The 15,808-nt window shown below is 41.8% G+C and overlaps 1 long non-coding RNA gene across 1 annotated transcript in view; it reads right to left on the bottom strand.

The window, feature by feature from the left end:
• Positions 1–15,808, bottom strand: part of LOC141585001 (uncharacterized) — a 180,145-nt gene that overhangs the window by 142,583 nt on the left and 21,754 nt on the right. The gene's annotated exons all lie outside the window — the stretch shown is intronic.

Raw genomic sequence — 15,808 nt, 5'->3', positions numbered from 1 at the left:
CTGGTAGAAGCATAAAACAGACACTCCCATTTTGAAACGGAGAAACAGGCAAAAACAAAGGAGTAACAGGTCCCAAGCACATCTGAAACCCAGTAGGGCAGACATTAAATCTTAAAGCTGGAAAATAACCTCTTTTGACTGTGTGTGGCCTCTCACCCACAACGGGGTGTGGGCCCCCAAGACTTCAGGCAGCCTAACCCTTATGGCTTTGCTGGTTATAGCCCACGTGACTGCTCGTAGGGGTTGGAGTCTGGTGCCTGAAGCTTTCCCAGGTGGGTGTTGCATGCTGCCAGTGACTGCACACTGCTGGGGTCCCTGCAGTGGTCCCGTTCCCACAGCTCCACTAGGCGTTACCCTAATGGAGAATCTCTATGGTGGCATCACTTTCATGGCTCCACTAGGTAAGGACTCTGCAGTGGCTCTGGCCCTGTGACAAGTCTTTGCCTGGGCCCCTAGGCTCTTGATGATATCCTTTGAAATCTGGGTGGAGGCTGCCAAGCTGCCACAGCTTTTGCTGTCTGCAAGCCTGTAGAATCAGCACCACCTGGACACCGCCAAGGTTGACGGCTTGTACCTTCCAAAACTGCAGTGCAAGCTACAACTAGGGTCACTTGAGGCTTGGCTAGGGCAGCCATGAAGCTCTGCACTGGGGCTCCAGAAACAGAGTCCCAAGACACCATTCTGCTCTCCTAGACCTCTGGGCCTATAACAGGAGGGGCAGCCTCAAAGATCTCTGAAATGCATCTGGGGTCTTTCTTCATTGTCTTGAGGAATAGCACCTGGCTCCCTTCTATCTGTGCTAATCTTCTTGGCTGTATTCTTCTTCTGAATGCACTTGTTCATTATTCATGTGGCCATGCTGACAGTTTTCCAAATCCTTACACTCTGCTTTCCTATGAATGTAAATTTTCTTTATAATTGTCTTTGAATTATTTCTTTGCTCCCAAATCTCAGCATAAGTGGCCAGAAGCAACCATGCACCTCTTTGCACATTTCGCTTAGAAATTTCTTCTGCAGATACTCTAGCTTGTCCCTCTCAAGTTTGGCCTTCTGCAAAGCCCTCAAGCATAGACAGAGTTCAGCCAAGTTCTTGACAATTTATAAGAAGAATGGTCTTTATTCCAGTTTCCAATATCTTATTCCTCAGTTCCATCTGAAATCTCATCAGAATGGCTGTACTCTTCATATTTCAACTAGAATTCTGGTCACATTCACTTAACTAATCTCTAAGGAGTTTCAAACTTTCCATAGTTTTTTTGTCTTCTAGGCCCTCACCGGTATCTAGTCTTTTTCTAGCCTGCTCCTCAGAATTCTCCCAGCCTCTCCATCACCCAGTTCCAAAGCCACTTCCATACTTTCAGGTATTTGTTATCAGCAACAACCCCAGTCCTCATACCAATCACCTCTTAAGGGCCCCACCTTTCAATACTGGTTCATTGGGGATTAAGTTTTAAGATGAGTTTTGGAGGCAATAAGCATTCGAACCATAGCACATCCCATCTGATTCCTCTCCTTCCATTCTGAGTGTGGGGAGCTTTCAGTCTGGACTTTGTTTTAAATGAAGGAAGAATGATATCCCTACTTACCTCCCACCACCTCCACCACGTGTCTCCATTTCTGAGAACAGTGCCAAGAAACCAGAAGGAACTCTCAAGAACAAGTCCCTTCTGAGCACAGATCACAGTCAATACTGAGTAAACAGAGCATTTCATATTCACACCGCTATGTGTTGGATTTTGTCCCCCAAAAAGGTATGCTGACATCCTAATCCCCAGTACCTCAAAATGTGACCTTATTTGAAAATAGGGTCATTGCAGATGTAATTAGTTGAGATCTAACTCGAGTAGTGTAAGCCCCTAATTCAATATAACTGCTATCTTTACAAGAAGAGAAACATTTGGACACAAAGACACAGAGGAGAAAATATGAAATTGCACAAGGGTAGCCTGCCACAAAGGGTAGATCGTTGTGGTCCACAAAGGCAGAGACTGAAATGACACATCTGTAAAACAAGGAATGCCAAGAACTTCCAGCAAACAGCAGAAGCTAACAGATGCGAGGACGCATTCTCGCCTGTAGTTTCAGGAAGAAAGGGTCTGCTGACACCTGGATTTTGGACTTCTAGCCTCCGAACGTGTCCTCCGGGATACGTTTATGCTGTTTTCAGCTACCCAGTTTGTGGTGCTTTGTTATGGTAGCCCCAAGAAACTAATAACCCCCCTCATTCCCAAATTCACTTTCTCAGCAAACTACGGCTCCTCCTAATTCCCAGTTTACATGGGCTCAGAAACTCCAGACTCCCTTCAGCACTGGCTGGACCAGACATTTCTCCGTGTACGGGTGGAGAGAAAGCTCCCCCTTCACTTGCTGAAGGTTTGCTGAAAATCAACTGACAAAAGGCAAATTCATAGGAGAAAAAATAAATTTTTAGTAACATGTGCAGGGGTGGGGGGGAGTGATTTCCCTCCAACCCAATGGAATAGAGATGCTTATATAACTATAACCTTTTTCTTAAAGGAAAAGGAGATGGGAAAGTATGGATAATTGTAGGGGAGTAATAAATGATTTTTAGGGAAATTCAATGGGCTTGGGTAACATACAATGTGGCCTGGGACAAAGTCTGTTAAGCCTGCAAAGCAGACAGTGGTTTGTGGCAAAAGTCTGTCTGGTTGTACTGACAGACTTCAGTCTTTCTTCCTGAGATAGAAATTCAGTTACTAAATTCATATCTCAAGAAGAAAGACAGAGAAGGGACAAGAGGTCACTGTTTTCTCCTTTGGCAGGTCCAGACTTTAGGCGGATAAGGAGCTTCAGAAAACAACTTCATCCTGTGCTTTAGGAAAGACAGAAGATTGAGAGACAGAAGGCACTGGGTGGAGCCGGGGGCACAGGGGAGGTCAGGGATTACTTGAGACTTCTTCAGTTCAGCGTGTCAGAGTGTCATATTCTGGGGTACTGGTTTCTGAGCCCCAACAGAAGAAAATAATCCCACTGCAAAGAACGAGAATCTCTCATATCTCAAGGGAGCAGAGTTTCCTGGGATGGGCTCAGGCCGCTCTGAGAAAGTGCTCTAAGCCCTCCAATCAATCCGACAGACACAGGATCTGCTCCAAGGCAGAAGGAAAGACAAGTAAAGCCCAGGAAACAGAAATCTATCCAGAACAAGAAAGCCATCTAAAGGCTGCAGTCCTCTCACTCTACCTGACATCAGACCCACCTTTAAGTAAAGCAGATGGGATGGGCAATCCTGGGACAAAGGAGGGCCTGTGAGGAGTGGCTGCCTGCATACCAGCAGGGGACACCCCCAACTGCAGCTCCGGCTGGCTTCACCAGAGCTGAGGTGTTGAGCTACAGCATTCCTGGGGAGCCCTGTATGAACCCAGCATATCTCTACCCCACCTCATGACTTGGTATCTGTGTCTTCTTTGTAGAAGATAGTTTCCATGACCCCACAGAGGCTGCTCCTGCCTGAAGCCTGTGGATCATGCATCCTTCACTCCCTCCCTCCTGAACACCAGAGGGAAGAGCTTAGCTGCAGAGGTTGGAATAGGAGAAGGGAGTGGGAAAAAAAAAAAAAAAGACAAATTACAAAGGGAACAGGATTTAGGGGATTTCCAAGACAGGGAAGTACGGAGCAGAGAGGGCCCAGGACCAGACAGTAAATAACATTTCAGTTAATAAATGCCTGGAGTATGAGGGAAGAGCCAATAGAAATGCTGGTGAGAAAGTCCCTAATGAATGAAATGAACTGGGAGATAAAATTAGGAAGTGCTCATCCTATCTCAGGCATGTAAAGACCTCATGGGCTAAGAATTAGGAATAAACCTCGTAGGCAACTGCATTCCAAATGACCTGCTCTAGTCTGCTTTCTTTTTTTTGAGATGGAGTCCCGCTCTGTCCCCAGGCTGGAGTGCAGTGGTGTGATCTTGGCTCACTGCAACCTCTACCTCCCGGGTTCAAGCAATTCTCCTGCCTCAGCCTCCAGAGTAGCTGGGACTACAGGCATGCGCCACCACGCCCAGCTAATTTTTGTATTTTTAGTAGAGATGGGGTTTCACCATGTTAGCCAGGATAGTCTCAATCTCTTGACCTTGTGATCCGCCCACCTCAGCCTCCCAAAGTGCTGGGATTACAAACCTGAGCCACTGAGCCCAGCCCCGGTCTGCTTTCTAAACTCCTTTGTCCTATTCCCTTCATGCACCCTCTCCAAAGTCACAATGAACAATTTCCTGTTTCACAATAGTTTCCTCTCCTGGTTGTTACTGGCACGTTCCCACCCTGGAATAACCCTTCCACCTTCCTCACCTTTTCGGAAGTGTACCCTCCCTCCTGCTCTTTACTGTCTCCGGCTCACCCAAGCCACCATCATCTTCCACCTGGATTTTCGTAATTTCCTCTTACCCAGCCTCCCTGCCTCCACCCGTGCCCCTCCCCCAGTCTCTTCCCAACACTGCAGCCCTTATAAAATGACAGTTCATGTTACTTCATAACCCCACTCTGCTGAGAACCCTCCAAAGGCTTCCCATGTCACTCAGAGAAAAAGATGGTTGCAAGACTGTCTTGAATCTACCCACCATTTCTTCTCTGGCCTCCTCCCCAGTACTGTCCCCTTTCACTCTGCTCCATTTGCACTAGTCTCCTTGCTGTTTCTTAAACACATTAGTTGTGTTCCTGCTTCAAGGACTTTGTTTTTCCTTCCTGGAACACTCTTCCCCAGGTAACAATATGGCTCATTCCTTCACTTCCTTCGGATCTTTGCTCAAATGCCACTTTTTCAGGGAGGCCTTTCCCGGTCAGTCTTTCAAAAATTACAACTTCCCTCTGCATTTTTCCTGCTTTATGTTTTTTGTCATTAGCATTTCCCACTATGTGATACACTATATAATTTACTATTTATTGCCTGTTTTCTTCACTAGAAGGCATGTGCCATGAAGGCAGGTGTATTAGTCCATTTTCACACTGCTGATAAAGACATACCCGAGACTGGACAATTTACAAAAAAAAAAAAAAGATGTTTATTGCACTTACAATTCCACATGGCTGGGAAGGCCCCACAATCATGGTGGAAGGTAAAAGGCATGTCTCACATGGTGGCAGACAAGAGAAGAGAGTTTGTACAGGGAAGCTCCCCTTTTTAAAACCATCAGATCTCATGAGACTTATTCATGATCATGAGAACAGTGCAGGAAATATCTGCTCCCATGATTGAATTACATCCCACCAGGTACCTCCCATAACATGTGGGAATTCAGGATGAGATTTGGGTAGGGACACAGCCAAACCACATCATTCTGCCCCTGACCCCTCCCAAATCTCATGTCCCTGCATTTCAAAACCAGTCATGCCTCCCCAACAGTCCCCCAAAGTCTTAACTCATTTCAGCATTAACTCAAAAGTCCACGATCCAGGGTCTCATCCGAGACAAGGCAAGTCCCTTCCACCTATGAGTTTGTAAAATCAAAAGCAAGTTAGTCACTTTCTAGATACAGTGTGGGTACAGGCATTGGGTAAATACAGCCATTCCAAATGGGAGAAATTGGAAAAAAAAAAAAAAAAAGGGTCTACAGGCCCCATGCAAGTCTGAAAACCAGCAGGAAAGCCAACCTCTATCTGTTACCCCGTTCCAAAGTCACTTCCACGTTTTCAGGTATCTTTTCAGCAACACCCCACTCTACTGCATTAATCAGTGCTAATACAGTACCCATTTACTGCATTGGTTCATTTTCATGATGCTGATAAAGACATACGTGAGACTTGGCAATTTACAAAAGAAAGAGGTTTATTGGACTTACAGTTCCACTTGTCTGGGAAGGCCTCTCAATCATGGTAGGAGGTGGAAGGCACATCTCACATGGTGGCAGAGAAGAGAAGAGAGCTTGTGCAGGGAAACTCCCCTTTTTAAAACTATCGGATGTTGTAAGATTTATTCACTATTATCAGAACAGCACAGGAAAGGCCCGCCCCTATGATAGAATTACCTCCCATCGGGCCCCTCCCACAACAAGTGGAAATTCAAAATGAGATTTGGGTAGGGAAATCTGAAGGGATTTCTGTCTGTTTGTTTACTTCTGTATCCCCACTGCCTAGAATAGTGCCTGGAACATAGAAGGCACCCAAGAAACACTGGTTCAATGTTGAATGAGTTCACTCACTTCCACCCACTCTTCATTTGTGTTCTGTGAGATGAATGTTTCCATGCTCTCTGTTCTCAGAATATGTATCTGCATGTCTGCTGTAATACCTCTTCACCAGAGAGCAATGCTTCAGAAGTAGGTCCAGGTGGAATTCATCTCAGAATGCCTAACACTTGGCAGGTAACAGGTGGTTAACAAGTTGTCTGTACACTGAATGAAGGAGACGGAGGCCCTGGTATTACCTACCTACAGCACTCTCAACATTCCCCAGGTCCATCCTCCTCAAAGGAGAGAAAACTTCAACCGTCTCACATTCACAAATTGGTGACTTTGGACACACGGTGATTATGACAAAGCCTGATGAAGAGGCGAGAGCTAACCTCAGCTACTGTTTCAGAGAAAACCCCCCAGTTCCAGTGAAATCCCTTCCAACCCCAGGGACAATGGCAGCAATCCAAAGGGCCTATGAGGAACAAGGAGCAGATAGCTCCCCCTTGTGGCACAGGCCTGTAGACCGCGTGACTTTATTGTGAGGAGAGGGTAGGCCCTAGAATGAACTACTCAAGGCATACACAAACACATCTGTACCAGAAGGAAGGCCGAGCACAGCCTTCTACCTCCCTTCCCACTCAATGTTTCATGAAATGACTAAAAATACTGATTTAACGAAAAACAGGCTAATTCTGGGTTCACAGTTGTTTTCTTGCTTTCTGAGGTTACGGAAGTTTTAACATTCAGATTTCGATGATATTCTAAACAAATTATATACAAATTAATGTGGAAAACATTCAATAACACGGTTCTAAATGTAAGTTAAAGAAATAAAGATATATCTACTAATTTTTTTATCTCTGAAATCAACTGAATTTTACAAGGAAAATAAATGCAGATATGTAAATTCCATCTTAGATGAAAATAGAAAGCCCTTACAACCCCAAATAACACTTTCTTTGAAGAAATTCTGCCAATTCCAGTGAAACTAGAACCCAATGGAGGGAGGATGCTGACACAGTATCCCATAATAACAGACCATGGGCAGAGCTGGCAATACGCAGACTTCTCTAAAGTACATGACACACCCAGAAGACCAAAAGCAAGGTCACCTTGTTTGTAACCAGAGCAACCATATGTATAATGACTCCTCTGAAAAAGAACTAAACCCACGGAACAGGAAACATAAGCAAAAAAAGATTTCTTAAAAATAAAACTTTAGACAGAGGCAGTGGCACACGTCTGTAATCCCAGTGACTCTGAAGTCTGAGGCAGGAGGACAGCTTGAGCCCAGGAGTTCGATACCAGCCTGCACATAGTGTGACTCTGTTTCACTAGAAAGAAAGAAAAAGAAAAGGAAGGATGGAAAGAAGGAAGAGGGAAGGAGGGTGGGAAGGAAGAGAGGAAGGGAAGAAGGGAGGGAGGGAGGGAGGGAGGGAAAGAGATGGAAGAAAACTTGAAACTAGCATAGGGCAGGGGAAACAAGGAGTTGTTTAATAAATGTAATTTCAGTTTTTCAAGTTGCAAAAGTTCTGGAGATTGGTTATACAACATGATTATACTTAATACCATTGGACTGTACACTTAATGGTTAAGCTGGTAGATTTTCTGTTATGTGTATTTTACCACAACCAAAAATTTTAATTTAAAAAAAATAACTTGAATCTACAGATTGGAAGAAAAGACTGATTCAAAAAGATCGGTTGTAAGAACTGGCCTAATAGAGTTCCTTACCTTCAAAGATAAAGAAAGAATCATCTGGGCAACCAGGCAAAACTATCAACACACGGACTGAAGGAAAAAAAAAAATTAAATCAGGCTGGCTTCTGACTTCAACATCAAAAGACCGTGGAGAACTTACCACAGAGTCCTCTGGTAGAAGAAAGGTGATATCCAAGCATTTTGTCTTAAGTCAAACTATCTTGCGAGGCCAAGACAATAGACAAATACTTTCAAGCATGCAACAATTGAAGAAACGCCATTCTATGAGCCCTTTTAAAAAGCCATTAGAAGACAAACTTCAGCCAGCCAAGAGATAAATGGAGAAAATGAGGTAAAAGTATTAGCTATGAGTGCTAAATCCATTTTAATGCAGGACAAAGCTAAAACTGCTGCGGAAATTACGGTTACAGAGCAGGCAGTAAATGTTATAAACTATGAGAATGTAACCAAAAAATCAGCATACGAATGGAAGAGAAAGAGGGAATTCATATAAATAGGTAGACTTTACAACTTTTATAGTTGCAGGATCAAAAAATATTTTTAATGTGCTAAATCAAATAATCCATGCATAAAGTATATCACTAGAAGGATTCATAATAATATAATCCATGAAAACCAGATGATGAAAAGGAAGGGGAAAGGAGAAAGTAGAAGTTCACTATTTTAATATTTGGTAGCAGGAGTCCACTCTGAATAAATAAAGATTTGAGTACATCCTCTGAAGTTATGACTATGAAGATAATCAATAGGACTATAAACAAAACTATACATCTTTCATATTATCAGAACTATATATAAAAAGAAAAAAACACATATCATATATGAAAATATAAATTTCAAATTGTTAAAATAAAAGGATGGCATTAAGAAGATATAACTAGTACAAATATGCCTTTCATATGAACAAACAAAAATAGGACAAATTCATGTCATAAAAAGCAAGACTCTCAGATCAGATCATAAAGCAAAACCAAACTATAAACAATGGATTCAAAAATATTATACACAAAGAACAATGGAACTGCTTTACTTTGCCTTCCTTCCTGCCTGCCTCTATTCTTGCCATACTTTTTAATAATTCAGTTTAAAAGCCAGTAGGCAGAGCTGAGCAAGGCAGGCATCTGAATGAGCAGGGAGTGGGGGATTACGAGGAAGCCAGAACAGGGTACTGGAACAGGAGATGAGGAGGGCATCTACCAGGGGCACAGGGGGTGAAGGGGAGTGGTGACCTGGCATGGGGTGTCAGGGCCTGAGCAGGATGAGAAAGGCACCCATCCAGCCTGATATGGGGGGTTGCAGCTCAAACAAGGTGAGGGGGTTTGGGTGGTGCAGGATGACTGAGCCTGAACAATGTGGTGCTAGATTGGAATTGGAGGTAATGGTAAGAACTCACGGTCTTCGATATATAAATAGATGTAGAAATACATATGGATGTAAATGGGCATATATAATTTATTCATAGGAATGCACATAGATACATACATACATACATACATATATAAATACATAGATATATTTCCTAGCTTGACCACTGGGAAACCTGGAAGCAATAACATCCTAAGAACAATGAGCATATGTAGAGCCTCTATCTACTTTTCCAAAAACCATTAAGAGAACAGGGATCCTTGGAGAAAAGGCTAATACCAGGGGTAGGGCAGAGAAAGTACATGATAAGGTGGGAACAACTTGTTGTGCCAGAAAGTAACAAAATGTTCAGAAAATGATGGAGACATATCAAAAGAATATAAAATCCAATGAGAAGGTTACCTTAATCCCAGTAGTATTGAATTATCCCAGGCTAACAAAATTCAGTGGAAAAGAAAAAGATTATAACAGAGAGAGAGACAGAGAGAGAGAGACAGAGGAGAGAGGAAGCAAAAGAAAAAGGAGGAAAAAAGGAAAAGAAACAAGGAAGGAAAAGGAAGGAAGATTATGAATCATCGAATACATAGGAAGCCGAGAGTCCATACTGATTAAATTAAAATGAATGGAGAAATAAATGGGAATATGAGAAAGGTTTTTCTTACAGTAGAATGGTAACTAATGAATTTAGAAGGAATGATTGAAGTGGAAAATCACTATTCTGCAACCATCAGGGTAATAATTCAACCAGGAAGCATAAATGAGCATTAAAACTAATTGGTAAAAATTTGATAAGGAAAAGGATACTTACACAGTTTCAAAGTACCTTTCCACAAAATATTTATTAATTACACTAGAAGGAAAAGGGTGGCCGGGCGCGGTGGCTCAGCCTGTAATCCCAGCACTTTGGGAGGCCGAGGCGGGTGGATCACGAGGTCGAGAGATCGAGACCATCCCGGTCAACATGGTGAAACCCCGTCTCTACTAAAAATACAAAAAAATTAGCTGGGCATGGTGGCGCGTGCCTGTAATCCCAGCTACTCAGGAGGCTGAGGCAGGAGAATTGCCTGAACCCAGGAGGCGGAGGTTGCGGTAAGCCGAGATCGCGCCATTGCACTCTAGCCTGGGGTAACAAGAGCGAAACTCTGTCTCAAAAAAAAAAAAAAAAGAAGAAGAAGGAAAAGGGTAACATCACAGTGGAGACACCTGGCAGACATCACCTTAGTCAGTAACAACACAGAAACTGGATAAATCAAAATCATGCATCACCTGACAGAATGCAATGCAGAGAATGCAGCATGGCTTCTTGATATTCCCGCCAAAAGCGAAGACCCTGAAATTTAATCCTGAGGAACATAAGATGAACCCAAATTGGGGACACTCTACAGTCCAGGCGTCCCCAAACTTTTTACACAGGGGGCCAGTTCACTGTCCCTCAGACTGTTGGAGGGCTGTCACATACTGTGCTCCTCTCACTGACCACCAATGAAAGAGGTGCCCCTTCCTGAAGTGTGGCGGGGGGCCGGATAAATGGCCTCAGGGGGCCACATGCGGCCCGCAGGCTGTAGTTTGGGGACGCCTGCTCTACACAATAACTGATCTATAATCCTCAAAAGTGGCAATATCATGAAAGTCATGGAAAGACTGAGGAACTGTGACAACTAAATGCTATGCATAACCTGGGACTGGATCCTTCTGTCATGGGGTTATTATTGAAACAACAGGAAATAGCTAAATGGGGTGTGTGGCTGAGATGGTTATAAGGTATCAGTAGTGTATCAAATATTAATTTCCTAATTCTAATGATTGCATTGAGGTTATGATGAAATCTCCTTGTTTGTAGGAATTACCAAAAAATTTAATAGAAAAAGAATATTTAAGTAACTCAGAAAGATTAAAAGTCAAAAGATGAGCAAAAACCCACTAAGCAAATGAAAAAAGCAGAATATTGATCTTAATATCAGTCAATATTTATTTCAGAGTAAACATATTACATGAGATGAGGAAGAGTATTTATAAGAAAAAAGGTTGCACTCCACACTAAAAACAGACACAAAGATTTCTGCCCCTTTTAAAGAACACCAAAACTTCAGGAAATGCAGAGATTCATAGATGGACAGGCTCTAATTCACCTGTCTCAGGCCATAAAGGTCAAATAAACAAGAAAAGTTTGACTGCAGAGTATCCAAGTAACCTAAACAGTAAAATAGAGTTAATTTAATACTCCTGAAAAACAAGAATATCCTTTCATTTCAGAAACTTGTAAAAAATGCATCAAAAATTATATGATAAATAACTATAAGAATAATGGTTAACATATCTATGAAACTGTAAAATGTATCAGGTACTATTCATAAGTACTTTGTAGATCTTAATTCTTTTAATCCCCATAACAACCCCACGATAAAAACTTGAGACACAGAGAGGCTGAACAAGATGCCTGACGTCATGCAGCTGATACATGGGAAAATCTGGACCCAGGCAGTCTACATCCAGAGTCTACACTCTTAAGAAATACTTGAATAAACTCGAAAGTGCAGAAGTGATGCAAATGAACATTCCCCAATAATAACACAATAAAACCAGAAATTAACAGCAAAACTATGTAATTTTAAAATCTTATCTACACGAGAATTTATAACCCTCTTAACTCTTGATTCAAAGAAGAAAACAAAACCAAAATTGCTATCTAAAATAGAACAATAATGAAAATACTATGTATTAAAATCTATGAGATACAGCTAAAACAGTGGGCATAGGAAATTTCAAAGGCTTAAATATTAACATTAATCAAAAAAGTTTAAAAATTACTTAAACACCCAACTCAAAAGAATGAACTAAATTTAATAAAAACATAAATAAATTAGTAAAAGCAGAAAATAACTAAATAAACAACAGAAACATTATAGAATCTAAATTTAAAATATGCAGAGTTAATTATTTATGTAAAGTAAAAGCTATTATCTAACTAAAAAACAGCTAAAGAAGGTAGGCAGAGGAGAAACCAGAATAAGAAATAAGAATGGGGACATTACAAAGGTAAAAAGGAAATTCAAACAATGAAAAGATTATTTTGCTTAAACCTGAGTAAGTCAATGTTTAAATATGTGTGAATTGAATTTTTTCTAGAAAAAATATCCAAGAAAACTGACCCTGGACAAGATAAACTACAAACAGGTAAGTCATGATACAAGACATAGAAAATATCAAGCACTATCACACCAGAAAGTAACAGACCCGGAGAATTTTACAAGTGAATTCTCTGTCCCTTTAAGGAACCCAATTTCACTAAACTGCTCCAGAACACAGAAAGGAGGAATGCTTCCAAATACATATTGAAGTCAACAGATCAAACATTAAGGCAAAATTCTAAATGAGACACTATCAATAAAATCTAGCAGCAAGTAGAACCCATGCCAGGAGTGAAAGAACAGTTTGATATTAGGAAATGTATAAATATAATTATATATACTATATATATGGTTAACAAATACATATGTGTATACACATTATATATATATACATACACACACACACACACACACACACATATATATAGTTAACAAATAAAAAGCATATGTTATATCCTCACAATGCTTCAAAGGACTTTGACAATAATTCTACATTCATATTTTTAAAGATGATATTATCATTTAAATGGTAGTGGTAATAAAACCACACTCAAAAAGTTTGCCACAAAAAGTTCTTTAAAAAAATCATAGAAGGATTCAGATAAATCAGTCTAGAAAGATGCCTCAAAAGATATGGGAAATGACAATAATAATTATCTAAAAAATGAAAGGAAAAACACAGAAGAGAATATCATAGAACTAAATCTATAACATCACAAAACTAAAATTCTAGAAAATATCAACATGACAAGATGTGGAGGAAGAAGACCAAAGGAACACAGCAGCATGAAGTATTTGTCTTTTTGGAGAAGAAATACAGATATGGGGCATCCTATTTTTTCCCACCAATATTTCGGCAATTTTTTCTACTTGCTTTGCTGGGGTTGAAGGGAGAGGTTTAGGCTGGAAGTTACACATTTAAGACCAATCAATACATAGATCAGATATAGATAGGATTTAAAGTTATGAAATTGAATGAAATGTCCAAAGAACTATAAATAGAAAGAGAACAGTGTTTTCTTCAACACCTAGAGGTTGGAGAAAATCAGAAAAAAAGAAAAAAAAAAACAAAACAAAACAGCAAAGCAGCAGCAGCCGGTGGGGTAGGAAGAAAGCCAGAAAAAATGTGGTGTCCTTTAAGTCAAAGGAAAAAAATGTATTTCCAAGAAGATGAGGTGATGAACTGTGTCAAATGCTCCTGATAGGTAAAGACGTCTAAGAACTGACTAGTAGAATTAGCAATATGGCTATCTTGATAAGAGCAATTTCCGTGGGATGGTTTAGGTGAAAGCCTGATTTTAGATAGAGTGAGTTTGCTGGGAATTGGTCTAAACGAATACAGCCAGTCCTTTAATAGGCTTGGTTGTAAAGCGAAGTAAGTCTCCTTAAAGGCATTCTGTTCAATGTCCACCCTAGAGATAAGGGCCCTCAGGGACAATAGACAAAGTAGATCCTCCCAGAAAACAGATGAGGGCTGCCAAATTGGCCAACGAAGGGTACTAATTCAATGCTAGGCAGAGCATCCTTACTATTTCTGCCCAGCAGAATATTTACTTGAATCACTGCTACCAGAGAAATTTCCCACCATTCCGATTTTGGTGGAACTTTTCATTTAGTGACAGTCTTCCTTCTCCACTATTGTATACTGGATGTTTCGATATCTTTTAAACAGGTCATAGGACATCAAGGAATTAGAACGAGGCTTGAGATTGGATCTGCAATTAGGCACAGCAAATAGATGAGAAGCTTTGGGTATCTTCTTTTAGAGAAGGAGGCAATGTGTTTCATCTAGCACAAAAAATTTTACGTATGTATATGTGATGAACAGTGTTTATAAATGATGGACAGCCAAAAGTGGAACTGCAGCAGACACCTAAAATAAGATGCTGAATGAAGCCAGGCATATGCGTCACACTTCTAATCCCAGTGCTTTGGGAGGCCAAGGTGAGAGGATAGCTGGAGGTCTCGTGGCCATGCGTTTTTGGGAGTTCAAGACCAGCCTGGGAAACATAAAGAAACCTGTCGCTACCACAAAAAAACATGTTTTTAATTAGTCAGGCATGGTGGTATGCACCTTTATTCCCAGCTACTTGAAAGGCTGGGGTGGGGGGATGACTTAAAAATATGCTGAGTAGCCAGGCGTGGTGGCTCACACCTGTAATCCCAGCACTTTGGGAGCCCGAGACGGGTGGATCACGAGGTCAAGAGATTGAGACCATCCTGGTCAACATGGTGAAACCACGCCGGGCGCGGTGGCTCAAGCCTGTAATCCCAGCACTTTGGGAGGCCAAGGCGGGTGGATCACGAGGTCGAGAGATCGAGACCATCCTGGTCAACATGGTGAAACCCCGTCTCTACTAAAAATACAAAAAATTAGCTGGGCATGGTGGCGCGTGCCTGTAATCCCAGCTACTCAGGAGGCTGAGGCAGGAGAATTGCCTGAGCCCAGGAGGCGGAGGTTGCGGTGAGCCGAGATCGTGCCATTGCACTCCAGCCTGGGTGACAAGAGCGAAACTCCGTCTTAAAAAAAAAAAAAAAAAAAAAAAAATGCTGAATAAAATCTCTGTTGTAACTACAGCTACAAGCTGCAAACGGTAAGTGCTGAGTGCTCTGTAACCTACAGAGAGCCAACAAGGAGACACCAGAGGCATCCCCCAAGAAGTCACAGAATTGGTCATGTCACCATCCTCCTACTCCCCAGCATGTTTTAAGAACAGGAGTGAGGACAAAAACATAGGAGATTTATCAGGGTCATGAGTTGTCATGCCTTCCCTCCACCCTCAAGCCAAGCAGCAAGGGCTCGGTGCCTGCCAAAAGGAAGAATGAAATCTCATTCCAAATTCAACACCTGCTTGCACAGCACACTTGCTGATCTGCCCTCTGTGCCTGCTCGAACAGAGCAAAAACATAGAGAACTAGAGGGGGGCAGGGAGCGTGATGAGCAGCCTTTCATACTGGTTGGTATGGAAAGCAGGTAAGAGCTTCCCTCAGATTAAACAGATCTTGTGGCTTCAGCAATCTTGTCGGCATCCCACCCGAAAGAGGCAGTCGCTTGGCAAGTGGACCCCCGATTCGAGAAGATATAGGGTGGACTGCCAAATGGCTTCTTAGGGTGGTTGAAAGAGAAAACTATACAGTAGGGAGGTAACGCAGGTGCCCCAAAAACTCACATATGCACGCTTTCCTTGAGATGGCCATCATTTGGCCTTTTGCCACACAGAGGACGTGATCAGGCAGTCCTGGCCCAAGAAGCAAGCCGAGAGGAGTCTGAGAGCAATCAGATAAGGATGTTTATTTCTTTTCATCGATTGTCTCTCCTTACTTAAACCTGCTGAGAGGAGCAGAGAATGGACCAGAAGGAAGAAAAAGGAGGTGGAGAAAGTGAGTGTTGAACTGGATGTGAAATTGAAATGTTAAATTGGACTTACCCATAGAATATACCTGAGATATTATCAAAGGATTAGAAAG

This window comes from Saimiri boliviensis, chromosome 7, assembly GCF_048565385.1.
Source record: "Saimiri boliviensis isolate mSaiBol1 chromosome 7, mSaiBol1.pri, whole genome shotgun sequence".
NCBI classification, from domain to species: domain Eukaryota; kingdom Metazoa; phylum Chordata; class Mammalia; order Primates; family Cebidae; genus Saimiri; species Saimiri boliviensis.
The sequence above is the reverse complement of the archived record's forward strand: the minus strand, read 5'-3'. Positions and strand labels throughout refer to the sequence as shown.